We start from the raw sequence: 14,920 nt of genomic DNA, 5'->3' as shown, positions 1-14,920 counted from the left end.
TTATGGCAGTCTCTTGTACTAGCCAAGGGAAGAAACCACAAGACCAGGTTTTAGGCATTTTGGAGCAGTTAGAGTCAAGAGTGCTGTGGAAGGAAAGCGCACGTTACCTCTTGCTTCCTGCGGACTTCTTCTCCATGCTATGAAATATTGCTGTGATGGGTTTCAAAGAAATACACATCATTCTCCTTGCCCTAATGGAGTTTATGAATGGCAGGGAAGCTACGAATCCCGGAGATTCTGGAATGGGGAATTGAGATGTCTAAAACCAATGGAAAGGTGCACTGCAATTACAGTATATTGTTGGGTTTTGAATCTGTTAGTCTATTGGTTTAAAAACGGTTGCATTGTTAACATAGTGCTTCTTTTGCTGCAGCTACACGCTTAAGCAGGCACAATACACCACCAGAAACTGCTATCTAGAGATATGATGTTTTGTACACAGTATGATTTCTAATTGCTTGAATAATACTGCACAATGGAATAATTCCTTACTTGTTGAGAGTTGTTTCTCACTGCTTGAGATATAATAATCTCTTGAGAAGTCACAGAGCTGCAAACTAGAATGATCTATATAGAGCATTTTGCTCAGTCTGTACTCTTAAAATGCTCAGCATTCAGAAAAAAAATGAATCAGGAGAAACTGGTAAAGTAAGTTGCTGCAATTGAATGAGATGGCTCTTCAGAATTATATATAGAACCCTTTTTAGACGCCCACAGTCCCTATATTAAAAACAGTGATTCAGAAAATCAGCCAGCAGATTCCTGAACTGAAGTATTGTGTGTAATTTTTGCAGGCCACATTTAAAAAGATGCATTGTTTAAAAGAATGAAATGAGCATTACAAGACACTTTTTCAATAAAGCCATTTTGTAGTGTAGTCTCTTTACTTGGATAAGAGCTCTTTTGATGTTGCTATTTTTAGTATGCCAGTTTAAATTATTACATGCATTCATGTATTTATAAAAACTAATTTTCTTTTCAGAAATATATATGAAACAATTCATCCATAAAGGTATACAGTAATATTAAAAAAAACCAAACCAAAGCAACACAGAGTGAGCATTATTCAATGCCTACAGGAAAGAACCTGGGGTTGACAGGAAAGAACCTGGGGTGGGGAAGCCTACCTGCAACCAAACCCAGAATTGCCTTTTGCTTTTTAAAAGGTGCATACCACTCTCACTGAACAGGGCTGAAGGGGTTCACGGCAGCCCAAACTCCGTGCATCACTCTTCCAATTCTCCTTACAGGGGAGGGGCCACTTGAAACATTCTGGGTTGTTGGTCAAACCTTGGTAGGCAAATGTTTGTTCAACTCCCTGAAGGGACAGAGCCCTTTTTTTAACATCAGCTGAGTTGAGCTAAAGGGGAGGTCTCTCTGAAATGATACCACCTACTCCTAAGGGCAGGGAGTTGCCTTAAGACCTCAGTGCCAAGGACCCAGCTGGCATCAGGACCTGGTACAGAGGCAGCAGCTGCCCTGGCCCCATTTCCCAGCAGGGTTTAGGATGCAGTCCAGAATAGGAGCTGTAACATTATTTAGAAACCTGCAGCTTTTCTGTATGAAGGTATTCTTGATTCTTAATAAGCCTCTTACCTTTACTCTTACCTCTTACCAGCTCAGAGTAAGAAGTTTCCTGCTGCAGTACACAGCAAACCTGAACGGAAGGCCAATCAGGGGAGACCCACAGACCCAGTCCTGAGTGCCAGGAGTCTGAGCGCAACTGCTCTTTGCACAAGGAGCCAAGCGGATTGTGTGTCCTTGCCCTTTCCTTATTCCCCATTCACAAGAGGGTGAGAGGCTGCTGATCCAGTGTAAGCAACACCGATGGTGGCTTTGCACACTATGTAGATACTTTAGTAGACTGTAAGCTAAGGCAGTCCCAAATGCAAGCTAATACATTACGAAAGGTCATGTGCCCTGAAAAAAATTTTATATTGGCCTATATTGATGAACCTAGGTCTTTCTTTTAGTTACGTTCTTAGTGTTATTGACCCACCTGCCCATCGGGCAAGCAGGCTGATAGCTCAGTACCAACAGCAAAAATTCCCCAGAGGGATGGCTCCTTGCTCAAACCCCATTCAAAGCCATGAAGGAGAGGAACTACCTACCATAGAACTCTCCTTCTCCAGCAAAGAAAAACAGCATATGACCTACCTGAATGCCTTTGCCCAGCTGAGTATCTCATATTCTAGGCTCAGTATGGAATGACACTGATAGTGGCTGTGCACCTCGTATAGGCATATAAGTAGATTGCAAGCTAAATAACAATTCAAAAAAGATCCACCCTAAGGACTTCTTAGGCAATTAGGGCTACCTGGTTGGGCTGGAGAACTGTACCTATTTATTCCCCTCCTGGCTCTTCTGCTGGAACAGCAGTGGAGGAACTTTCTAGTGTATCAGTCAGTGTTTCATCCACTGCTATCTATGATCTTTCTCTGGACAGACTAAACGGTGGAGAAGGGCTTTTCTGGGTGGAAACTAAGAGTAACTCTAGTTCTTCAGAGAAACAACAAGCCTTTTTTTCCCTTCTAGTGTTAGCAATGAAGAGACATCTGCCATGTAGGATATGACATAACTAAAAGTACCTGTCATATAGGATGAAAAGTCAAGAATAAAGTACATATTCACAATTCCTTTGTTTGCTGTTTCAGACTAGAAATCCGTGCTGTGCCATCTCTGAGTTAATGTGGAGATCAGGCTTTGCCGGACACTAATATAAAGGGAGAAACACAAGGGTGATTAGTGGCAGAGTTCCTGCAGACATTAAGGAAAGGCAGAACTCATACAGAAGGAATTTAAAACAGTCATATATTTTGAGTGTGGCCTCTTGTGTAGTATTTCTCCAGTGCTTTTCAAAATGAAGCTGGTACTCACAGAAAGGGCTGTGTAGCAGGCCTCCATTCCCCTGCAGAAAACTCTCTGACCATGCATTAGCAAGGCAAGGCTTCCTACACAATCCCATTCTAGCCTGTCTCAGGCCTTTGCTGAAGCAACCTGCTTCTACAGTAAGCATTAGACCCAGTCAGTGATTGACCTCTCTGCAGAAATTGCCAGCAAATGCAACAGCAGCTTAGACAATCTGGCCCAGTGGAAGTAATTCAGCTAAAATCTGAGATGGTCATCTCAGATGAACAGTCCAGGGGGGTTTCAGGAGGCGCTGGGCTAAGTCCACACTAGTGACAAAGACAGGAGACGGCAAGTTTTATTCTATTGCCATCGCTTGCGGAATTAAAGCCCTTGGAGGTGGCACCAGGAAGAAATGAAATGTCAGCCCGCAGAGAAAGCTGTGTTCAAGGAGAACGAGATTCCCCTAATAAATCTTGCACTTGCTCTCTCTAAGATTGTGTCCGCCTGCCACAAGTCTGCAATACTTTTCTCTAAACTTCACATAACCCAGAGCTAGACAAACAAAGAGCACTTCTACAAAATGCATGAGGTCGTAGCAAGTGACAAGTGTCTCGTTCACCCTGTACATGTATAGACATGTATAGAGATGTATAGAGATGTATAGAGAATACATTGGAGGTAGCCCGCCTGTGTATTGGTTTGTGGGAAGGGTGGTGGTTAAAACTGAGCTCTGACTGTATTAACTGACCGATGTGCGGCATTGTGGGGGGTTGTATAATCTGAATGAAAGACCTTATTGTAATGAGTGCCGCTTATGGCATAGAAAATTGTTGTGAGATTTTCAGTCTGAAGACTCCTGTTAACACTATCCCAATACTATGCTATTTGTGCAGAGATTGCGCTGTATCCCCTGAAGGAGCTTTTGGAAGACAACCCAAATGGAAGATGAGTATGCTAGAAAGGAAAAAAGAGAAGAAAACCAGTGTATGGATTGCAATAGTAGAGGTATGCCGGAAACCCCACCATCTTTTACTCTAACCTTTCTACAATGCAGGGTTGCATCCACTGAGCATAGCATTTTTCTTTCTTCTACAATACATTCTTACACAGCAATTTTGTATTTAATGGTAAGTGCATGAAGAATATTAATGCATACATAAATTAGGACAAAACCACAAAGTTGATAAAGCCCAATGAAGACAGACTGGAGCATTAAAGAAGAAACCATGCTAATAAACATAAAAGATCAAGGCCTGAGTTGGACTAAAAATGGTTTAAACCTATGGCTGGACTACCAAAATATCTGCAGTCATGTTAGATCACTTTTCAGATATTTGGAAGCAATACAAAGTTTTCTCTGTTAGTAAATTATTCCTTTAACTGTCCACTACAGAATTTCTTTCATTTCGTCTCCCAAACATCTGGCAGTAGATGCTGCAGAAGCCCACAGTCAGCAAGATATGCAAGCAGGGGCCTAACTTTCGTTCATGAGTCATCTCTGTGGCTCCAGCGGGACAGTTCAGGTGGTTAAAGTTAAGCATGTACTTAAGTACTTTGCTGAAACAAAATGGATCTGTGCCAGCGAGAGGTTACTGCCTAGGTGGAGAACTGGTTGGCTGCCTAACTGTGTGTCCTTCACTGTTTATAAAAGGGTTTAATTTAAAACATAATTAAAAGACACACCTCTGCTGTGAAAGCAGTCATTCCTAAAGACTAAAAAAGGAGACTGCTGTCAGTCTTTACAGTCTCTTGCAGCCCCCACATTACTATCCAGCTGTTAACTGAAACTTTGATCAGGTTCAGCAGAGCAGGGAGTGATTGCTCACCCTTGCCTTACAGGGCTCAGCAAGCCTGCAGGTCACGGATAGAAAACCCCTGCGCCAGAAGTGAGATACCTGCTTTGTTACAAAAGTTCTGCTTTTCTGTTGTTAACAGTTGAGCTACTGACCTTTCAGTGGATGGAGTCATCATTAGCCAACAGCCATTTCCACTGCAAAGGCACAAAACCAGAGCTCCTTCTCTATGCCACCTAAACATTCACAGACCTTAAAAAGCCTTATTTTTAAAAATTCCATTTGAAGCCATTTATTCTGGGCCACAGTGAGCACTTTCTCTGAAGCCCTCATCACCACAAGGCCTGCAATTAGTTCCACTCAGGCTGTGGTCCTGTCTCCACCACACACCGAGTGTTTGCTTCCCCTACTGCTACAACCTAACCACAGGTAACCCGCTGTTGGGTTAGGTGGGCTTTGGGTTTCACAGTAGGCACATCTGAGCAGCACTCACTCAGAATACAAGACTTGTATTATCATGCCTATGCAGGAGCTGTGTGAGGCTTCCAAATAAACCTTTTAATAAAATCAGATAATTATTTGCAGCTGAAAGAATAGTTTCGAAACTCTTTAAGAGTATCTGTGTCACCAGTAATTCCTTTTTTTTCTAAATATAAAAAACAAAATACAACTTTTGCCAAATACAGAGCAATTTTTCCTAAGCCTAATATCTATATAGTATTTCTCCTTGCACATTTTTCCCAAGCTGTCAAAATCATAAGACTGAAAATTATAAAGCCAGCAGCTTTGCTAGAAAATGTCAGGCAGCCACACATTTTTCAGAAGAACAACAGATTCTATTTTATGCTGGGCAGCATTGTTTAAAATTGAGTTTTGAAAGTGTCCAATTTTTTGTTTCCAAGTCAAGGCTGATGGAGACATTTCACTTCCAAAGGAAAGATATAGAGCAACTGAAAACAGGGATTTAGAAAAGAACTGCCATCTCAGCAATCATTTTGAACATTAGGATCTTTTGACATTTTAATACTGGTGGCAGTGATTCACCTAGCAGAGAGACTTAACTAGGATTTGTTTGTATGTCTTTCAAGTACTAAGCGTCAATCATCAGTCTTTCATGTCTGCTTTTTCCTCCACAGGGTCTCTATAAGCTTTTGGGGTTGCTCTCATCCATTGAATCATCGTGTGATATGGACTTTATTATTTTACTCCCCATTCAGCATTAAGCAAAACTTTCCTTTCTTCAGTACTTTTAATCTGTGCTTATTGAGCATAGCCTGAATTGGAGGCATGTTCCTGGGGTGGAGGAACCGAGCTAATGCCATGTGATGGTGTCTTCATTTCTACCTGGCTGTAAATGCTGCACTACTTGGAGGCTAAGATTGTGCTCATGAAAAGCAGATTGTAGCGGATGAGTTAAGAAAATAAGCATGACTATAAGTAAGAGCATTAGAGGAAACTGCAGAAGAAAGGTTTGAGTTGTCATCTTTAAGAGAAGTTAGCTCAAGGGACTTTTTCTCATACAGTGCACGGAAAGGTTGCTTTGGCCAGATCATAGGGAATGGTGCAAAAGAGCATTGTGACACACTAATGCTCTCCTGCTGCTAAGCAAATATCATGGCCTTTATTTGAATACACATGCATAATAAGTCTTTTGCAAACAACCCACAAAAACTACCAACAGTTTCCTTGAAATTAAGAACATTCAAGTATTTCTCCACTGCAAGAAATTTTTACTTCAACGCCTCTGTTCTAACTGCAGAGCCTTTCCCGGTCCTGCCACACAACAAAGTACCCACCTTCCTTTTAAATCACTGGTAGCAAAACCCAAGTGGCAGCCTGCCATCCTGGGCTGGGGCGCTGCCCGGCTTCATTTCAAGGTAGGCAGAGGGAAGCCAATTCATTCTGTGGGAGAGGTGCAGCATTGAAATGTCAAATGTAAATGACCTACCGTGGCAAAGGAGTGGTGGAGTCAAGAAGCGAGGCCATTCTCTTCACAGGATCATTGTCTGCACCATTTAAATACATATATAGTCCTTGCAGGCACGTTTCCTGCTTATTTGGGCTAAAGGAAATAAGGTAGCAGGGAATACATAAGGGTCAGGCAAAGGATCTGTGTCAAATTACAGCTTGTACAGGTGTCCCTAGAGCAAGACTAGGCTGCCCAAAGAAAACTACAGAGGAGAGGAAGGCTAGTCTAATAGAAGAAATTCTTTCTGCTCCCTTTCCCACAGCATCTCTTTTCTCCTGCTGTACCTTTCCCCTGACTCTGCTGTCCTCCTTCCATTCCTTATAGGAGCTTCAAAAAGTTCTTGTAGTTTGTCACCAATCTTGTAGCTATTTCCTGTGCAACTGAGTGGATAGCATAGCCTGAGCTTGAATGCTGAGCATCTTACAGTGCAGTCTGGAATTAAACTTGTACATCCCTCACTTACCCTCTTGTCCCCACTTTGGCCCCTTCAGGTCCTTCAGATTGAATGTATCAATAGCATGGTTTCACACTTTGCGGCTGAGAGCTGTTAAGCTTTTCTTCTAGCAGTCATTTGTCTGTGATCCAGCAGGCATATAGACTTCATAGAACTTCTTTAAAAGGATTTTCCTTTACGTTATCCAAAGTGATTGTTTAACAGTAGCCTAAATTTACTCACTTGAAATACATACCCCAACTTACGTATCTATCACATCTGCCACAAACATAATCATAGCAGTTTGCTGGATTACTGGTCTCCAGAAACACAGTTTATCACACCAAACACTTGAAAATGCTTCTACAGGGCAAAGGCTTATATCCAGGCCAACTTCTTATCTAATGCAAAATTTTCTGAGGATCACTTACATTTAGAGAAGACAAAAAAAAAAAAAAAAAACCCTCTAAAAAAAATAATTTTCAATTGCTCTGTGCTAAAGGAATGCAAGAATGTGTGACGCAGTAGTCATATTAATGTGCTCTGTAAGTCTGCCTGGAATAGGAGAGGAATATAAACAAACTATTTCATACAGTATAGTTCTGTCTCTGACTGAGAGGAAGTGAAACTATGCAATGACACCATTTAACCCTTGGAGAACCAAATATTAGCAGCCTGGCTTAAATGACAGCATTTTTGGCATGTTTTCTCATCCCAAGCAGAAGCAGAGGCAAGGGGATATGCATTCTTTTTAAGGAGAAAGAAGCTGTCAGAGTGTATGCCTACCTCCTTTCAAAAATGTTCCAGAAGTGCATGTTTATTTTTACAAAACCAAGTAAATGTTATTATGCCATATACAGTTGTGGCTCCTCATTGAAATAAAACAGTGAATGAAGCCCAAATTTAAGGCAGGAGAATAACTGACACATGTGTTTTACATTTACATAAGCATCTCAGACATATTAAGAATAAACATAATTTGAATAGACTGTATTATTTCCTAAAATAATGCAAGGGAAGTTTTGCAATCTGTGATGAAGTGTGACTGTTTAAAAAACTCTCTGATGAGTGTTTATTGCCATTAATATGCTAAATAGCCCATCACGGGCAGCCCCAGAATGAGTGAGTGCAAATCAGCAGTGAAAACCTTTACTGAAAGAAATAAGCGTACAGACATCAAGGTTGAGCACAGTAGGTACCACTTCTGGCACTGCAGCTGTATAAAAGTCTAACCTGTGTACTCTGTTGACAAAACATGCCTACTGCAGATACTGCTAAACCGACAAAACCTTTGGTTCTCACTGCTGTAGAAGAACCACCACCCCTTGGAGGAAATGAGTGCTATCAATGCAAGCTTTATGTTGCTAGTGTAACTGTGTCTGCAGAAGGGGTTTCTTCTGGCAGCAAATACTTTGCCTCTTTATACCCCCAGGAGATGTAGGTGTGTTGGCATTTTCTTATAGCTGGCAAAACATGCTAACGGAGGTCTGGGCTTCTACACTGAACAGTACAGCGCTATTTCTGAACAGTTATCACCTTGAGAGTTTACACAGCCCTAAACATAGATTCATGTTCAGAATAAAAATCAAGTAGCATCTACCTTTGGTTTTAAAGAGAGCCAAATAACAGTTTTGTAAATAAAAAAATACACCTTAAGATGGTAACAGCAAAACAAGCCAAAGTAAACTTCATCACAGGTGTCAAGGCTTAGCTGTAAAGAAGCAGCTGTGTGGTCAGCATTGCACTGCATAGAAATATCTGCATCAGTCCAGAACAAAGCTGAATTTGTGGCTATTTTCTTCTTCCTTCAAAAGCTTTTTGTTCTTTGTCCTTTGGAGAATGGAATGCAGTTCCTTCTTTCATCACTACCTTTCCCTCCAAGTCTGATGCAATTTTTAGTTACTGCTTTGTGATGAGAATGTGTTTATGATTCTGCAAACATGGAGAAATATGTTGCTCATGTTTCCTCATCTCTCAGGTCCTGGGAGAGAAATAGTGGGATTCCTCTGGCCAAGTGTGCACTCCAGCAAGCCACTCTGCACTGTCAGATGGAAGAAACAGGCCCTCATAGTGCACAACTCTCATTTAAAAATAGTTGCCTATGGAGAATTTAGCCCCTTTAAAATTTCAGAGAAGTATTTATCACATTCTGATGTATGTATCTACATCAGGATGGAATGAACAGCATCCTAAAAAGGCTTGCTTCTCTCTAGCTGACTCCGAAGAGAGCTTTGCCAGATACCCCAGTGTAGCTGTCTACATTGTAGAGGTCTAAACTTAGAAGAGACCAGTCTTGCCACAAAATGTCCTACCTCAGCCTCTTCTGTAACACCGGTGCACAAGCATGCATACTTAGCATGTGCTTTATATTTCTGCAATTCTAGTTTAACATCCCTGGCTGCATTTGACAAGAACCCAGCTGCAGACTGGCCTGCACAAAGAGGTCTAAGCTCTTCAGGTCTACCCCTGCAGCTAATGTGAGTCACCAGGTAATGGGAACACTTCCTTTAAGGCTGCAGGTAATGCTAGCCTTGAATGAGAAGGCAATTGCACTAACAGGATGTCAATAAAATGGAGCAATGGCAGAAGGCCATGTTACCACCCGTCAGGTAGCTGCTGGTAACCCATCCCACACACACAGCCAGACTCAACGGTGGTGTGGTGTAACTCAAGGTGTGGTTTGACATTACAGTGAAGCCTGTCTAACAACTCAGTGCAGCCGAAAAGGCAGTCCTGCTCCCCCTCTGCTGTGCCCGGCTCCCACTCCCACCTTTCCTCCTCCTCCTCCTTGCTGACACTGGGGCTCCTCCAGGGCTGCTGGGAATCAGTTAAAACTCACCCTTCAGAGGAAGGGATTTTCTTTCTGCCATTTTGGCTCCCTGGTCTGGCTCACATCAGTGCCATAGGAGAACTGATGGGGAGGGCAGAGAAGCACAGATGAGGCCAGAAGGATGGAAAAGGGCAGGGAGCATGCTGGCTTAACCTCCAGGGAGAGGTTTTCCATTAAGGTACGATACCTTTCAGCTGATGCATGCTCAAAACAAGTTACCTTACCTCAGGTGATGGGAAGTATCATGTTCAACTACAGTAACTTTGTCACTTATCTTGAACTTCTACTTCCCAGCATCCTAAAATATTAGAACATTTCCTCTGAAGGAGGCCAGTGCTGTCCCTTAATGTGCTAGACATGTTCCCACTGAGCATGGCTTTCTTCTCTAAGACAGAAATAACAGGTAGAGTTGAAAACTCTGAGACTATTACATGCTCATTGGCTGCCTTTTCTACTTCAGAGCTTGCACTGACAGGACATGCGTACAAACCCTGCCTAGGCCGTCACCTCAAATTCCACTTCAAAATGGCAATATAGTAGAGCTAGCACGTGAGCCATGAAACAGCAGTGATCACTAGACCTTTCTTTTACCAAAATGAGTTGTGGTTTTCTAAGTGTCCTTAATGCTAATTTATGATTAATCCATAATATTTTCAAGTTGCTTTATCACCACTTTTTCATTCATGGCCTTATAAAAGGAGATTGATTTATTTACTTTGTGTAGTTTGAAATGGTCACCAGACTGTGGTCCCTTTTCCTGACGTGTTACCTTGGTATTTGGAACCAGTAATGGACCAGAAAAGCAGCTGGTGAGAAAACTGCATTCAAGAGCCAGAACGTAGTTGAGTCAAGCCTAAGTTCTATCCCAGGGACCTCAAATAAGGCTTCAAGATAAAGGCAGGTATGGGAACAAAGACCATGCTGAGTCAGACACGCTTCTGTTGTCATGGTCATTTTCATGACCATCAGGACTTCTCTGCCCTGATCCAAAGAGCACCAACACAAAGCCAGAGGCTGTGGCCTTTTCCTGTTAAATGAGATGGCCCAATTTCTCTTGTATCTATGCATGTGATAAAGCCAGTCTGAAAGACTTTTAGCCAAATTTGCTGTGGAAGTCATTTGCCAACACTTGGTTCTCCAGCATCCATATCCTTCTCAGGAGCAGTTCCCATTCCCAAATCCTCCAGGCTGCCCTGATTTTCCTATACCACTTATTAATGTTTATAATTACAAATTAAGTGGGCCTACTGAGTTTGTAATGAAGGCACATTTTAAAATGCTGTAATCAAAGAACTTTCAATCGGATTAGGACTTCAGCGTCCTAGTGGTTTAATTACAGGAACATGTAAGCACAAATAAGCTCTTGGTTTACTCGTGTCTTTCAGATAGGCCATGGCAAAGTGTTGCTGCCCGTTTGTCACTGCTGAATATTTGATGCTAACTGTGGTTTGAACCCTAGTGGCCAGGACTCCTATGTGGCACCCCAGGCAGTGAGAGTCAGCCCCACACATGCTCAGCTCCCAGAGTGAGATGCCACTAGATGCACTTTGTCAACATGACAGATACCAGTTATTGTGAAGAATTCCTTAGGAGGAGGCATCATGTGAAATCAAAGGCTGAACTGAAGGCTGTACTGTTTGACAAATACTCTAAGTCAGCACAGCCACTGAAAAAATGTTGTCCTCCTCTCCCCTCCAACCATCCTACTCAGCCACACTACCTCCTCGCCTCTGCTGGCAAAATTGTTTCTATATCCACATGGCAAAGTGGATATATCACTAGACCGATATGGTTGAGAGCAACCTTTTTTCTTTCTTTTTGTTTTCCCCAGCTGTATCGGTTCCTTGAGCAACTGCACAAGTATTTACAGTAGTGTGAAGAAACAGGGAGCCCAGGGACAGGGACAAGATGCTGGCAGTGAGCAGAACCACTCTCATCTCATCTCTGAGATGCCAGCATCTGTCTGCTTAAACGTTGGTCAAGTTGAATCCTAAGGAGAAAGGTAAGAATGACTGTCAGCAGAATTTTAAAGCTGGAGTCGTAACAAAGACAAATTGTTGCTATACCTTGGTAAATGTTAATTATTTCTGCACTGCAGCCCTAGAAAGGGCAATGTATTTAAACAGCATTAGAAAATGTGGTCTATCAAACAGGCTTCGAACAGCGCCTGTTGGCAAGCCTTCTAATTTGAGGCACAGTGAGACTTCGTATTGTAAGAGAGGTCTGAGCAATAAGCAAAACACTTTCAGACTTCAGTTTCAGTTCTGCTTTGTCTTGTTTGCAGCCCAGTCCTTTTCTTGTTACGGTCTTTGAACCTCTCCCAAGCCCACACAAGGACTGGTTGTTAGGCAGGATGTGCTGCAACTGCCAGAGAGATTAACTGAAAGAGAAGTGTGGATGAGCACCATCAGCTGCACACACACACATATATCAATTTAACTGCTTCAGTTTAGAGAAGATTAAGACAAATTGGTACAATCTTCTTTCTGGACATGATTAGAATGTATATGCCTTTGGCTTGTCAGGTGCAAAACCACCGCTACCAAGAAAAGGAAAAAATGCACTGTGACTCTGTAGCAGTTATTAGATATTGTTATAACCAAATAGGTATAAAAATAGCTAGGAGATACCCATATTTTTGCAGAAATTACCACTATGTACAGCATACTACATTTAATTGTAATTGGCAGCATTTTTCTAGTATCAAAATAATTGTTTTATTTTACTGTGAGGTGTTCTGCCTCATCTATCTGTGATGGATTAATGTCCACCAGTGCAGATACTGATATCAGGCAGTGCAGAGATGGTGCCATGGGAGTGATTGCCCTCAGTTTAGAGCTGCTCAAACAAACCTACTTTGCCACTTTTTACACTCCTAAATGTCCACAGGGACACCACCCAATGTTTCATTGACTTGGTAAATTCGAGCAGAGATCAGATATGGGTCTTTCCAAGAGGAGAGAAAACCGCAGTTTTGTCAAGTGTGACTGAAAATACGAAATTATAATGGCAACAGCTGCTTGGCCTGACCTCTGTAAATGCTGCCACAGGCATCCATGAGCACGTTTAGAGGGAAAAGGAAAAGCAGTGTTTCTTAAATTGATTTGTGTTAGCTATGCCATATAAAAGTCCCGGCAGTCAGATCACCTTTCTTAACAGGGCTGTGAGAGTGCACATCCTCTGAGGTCCTGAATCAAAATCATCACCTTCAGCTGGGAGTCCCTGAGGGGACGTGGGGAAGTTTCAAACCCATTGACAGCTGCTGGAGGGGAAGTTTAAATAAACTGTGTACTTCCTTAGCACTAAATCCTCCTGCTTGTGAAATGCTTGCAGATCATAGCAAAGCGGATTTTTTCATGAGGTTAATGTCACTTGAAGGATTCATGTGAATCCTTCATGGGTTTTGCTTTAATTTTCAGTATGACTGAAACTTATCGTATAATCACATCAACTCTTTCATTTTAAATTTGGTTTCAAGTATTGCAACGAGGGGTGGTTTCTATCACTACATCTATAGCTAGCAAAAGGCAAGTTTACCCTCTAAGCTGCACAACAAATGGATACAATGTGTTATAGACCCCATTTTCCTTTTCACAGTATTTGTTTCCTCAGATAATAAGCAAATGCATCACTCTTCTGGAGAGGAGTTTCATTTCCTTTTCATGTACATTACCTCAAGAATGATTAAACTTTCGGCTTATTTCGCAAAATGTGATTTTTTCTTCATCCAGCAGCTCTCAGTGGCTTGTTTATAGGGTTGTGTGGCACAGAGTCAATGCTGGCAGGGCTGCCCACCTGTGAGGATGCCCCTGCCACATCCCAGGTAGAAATGTCCTCCTTTGCCTTCATCAGGAGGACATTGCAGGAAAGAGGGGGCTCGGAGCTACCCTCTTTGAAAGAGCAAACAAGACATCAGCTGCTCCCTGAGGTCTCCCTGGGAAACACGCAGCTTGTAGGAGCTCTGGGTATCACAGTTCCTCTCCATAAATGTTGTCTAAAAATAGAGCTGAAATGTGACTGTTCACGATACAGCCTTGCAGTAAACAAGGAAATCAAGCACACAGCCATGCAAAGCTTTGTTTATTTTTCTGTCGTGGTGTGTAAACTGTTAAAATCTATTGATTGTCGCTTCTCATTTCAGGGCCAATTGCTGGTAAGTTTAAGAAAACCTTTTGTTGTTCTACTGCTCTATGTTGCTGCAGATCTCATGGGTTACTTGCATGTTTACGAGCTTTTTTACAGTAGGCACTTTGATTCATTTAGCCTACAATGTAAATAAATATATTTGCAGATATATGCCAAGTAGTATAAACATTTATATTACAATTGCCTAAAATTGTTCATTATAACTTAATTTTTAGTTGCCTATGACTTGGGTAAATGTTCTACAGTTTTTACATGAGATCACAAGTAGAAGTCCATTTTCAAGGCAAAAACAACCCCAGCAATACCAAACAAAAAAACCACATACATTTCAAAATACTGAAACACAAGCAGCATAACTAATACTAACCATTTCCACGTATGTTCACTGCATTTTATAACGCTTTGGTGAGGTAGTATGGTTGGAAGCAATGTAACAAAGATCAGTTCCCTAAATGTGAAGGGTATGGCTTCATTGCACCAGGCAGTAAGGCAGTGAGAGCTGCATTGATGCTTATTGAGCATACTTTGCAATGAGGTGCACTTGGATTTAGATTCAACATAACATTTCTGCAAGATACCCAAATGACTTTCCAAATTCCACCCCTGAACATACGATGCACAATGTATTCACATCCCTGACAGTGTTCAAGGCCAGGCTGGATTGGTCTTTGAGCAACCTCATATAGTGGAAGGTGTCCCTGCCTGTGGCAGGGGGTTGGAGCTGGATGATCTTGGAAGGTCCCTTCCAACTCAAACCATTCTGTGATTCTGTGATTTCCCTCTTTATTTTGCTTAAACATTTCTAATTGGGAATCAGCAACTGTGAACTTAAAAATATCTTTTGCTTTCTGTAAGAAAGCTCATTCATAGACTTGACAGACTTATAAGTCTTTGATAAG

The 14,920-nt window shown here is 41.8% G+C and overlaps 1 long non-coding RNA gene across 2 annotated transcripts in view; it reads left to right on the top strand.

The window, feature by feature from the left end:
* LOC115604207 overlaps positions 1-14,920 on the top strand; it is a 53,486-nt gene that overhangs the window by 19,651 nt on the left and 18,915 nt on the right. For both annotated transcript variants that reach the window (XR_003990153.2, XR_003990154.1), the window contains exons 4-5: positions 3,744-3,855; positions 11,707-11,877. This is a non-coding gene — a long non-coding RNA (uncharacterized LOC115604207). The remainder of the gene's footprint in view (positions 1-3,743; positions 3,856-11,706; positions 11,878-14,920) is intronic.

Source organism: Strigops habroptila, chromosome 2 (assembly GCF_004027225.2).
Source record: "Strigops habroptila isolate Jane chromosome 2, bStrHab1.2.pri, whole genome shotgun sequence".
In the NCBI taxonomy this organism is placed as follows: Eukaryota; Metazoa; Chordata; class Aves; order Psittaciformes; family Psittacidae; genus Strigops; species Strigops habroptila.
Note: the sequence above shows the minus strand (reverse complement) of the source record. Positions and strands in the feature narration are given on the sequence as shown.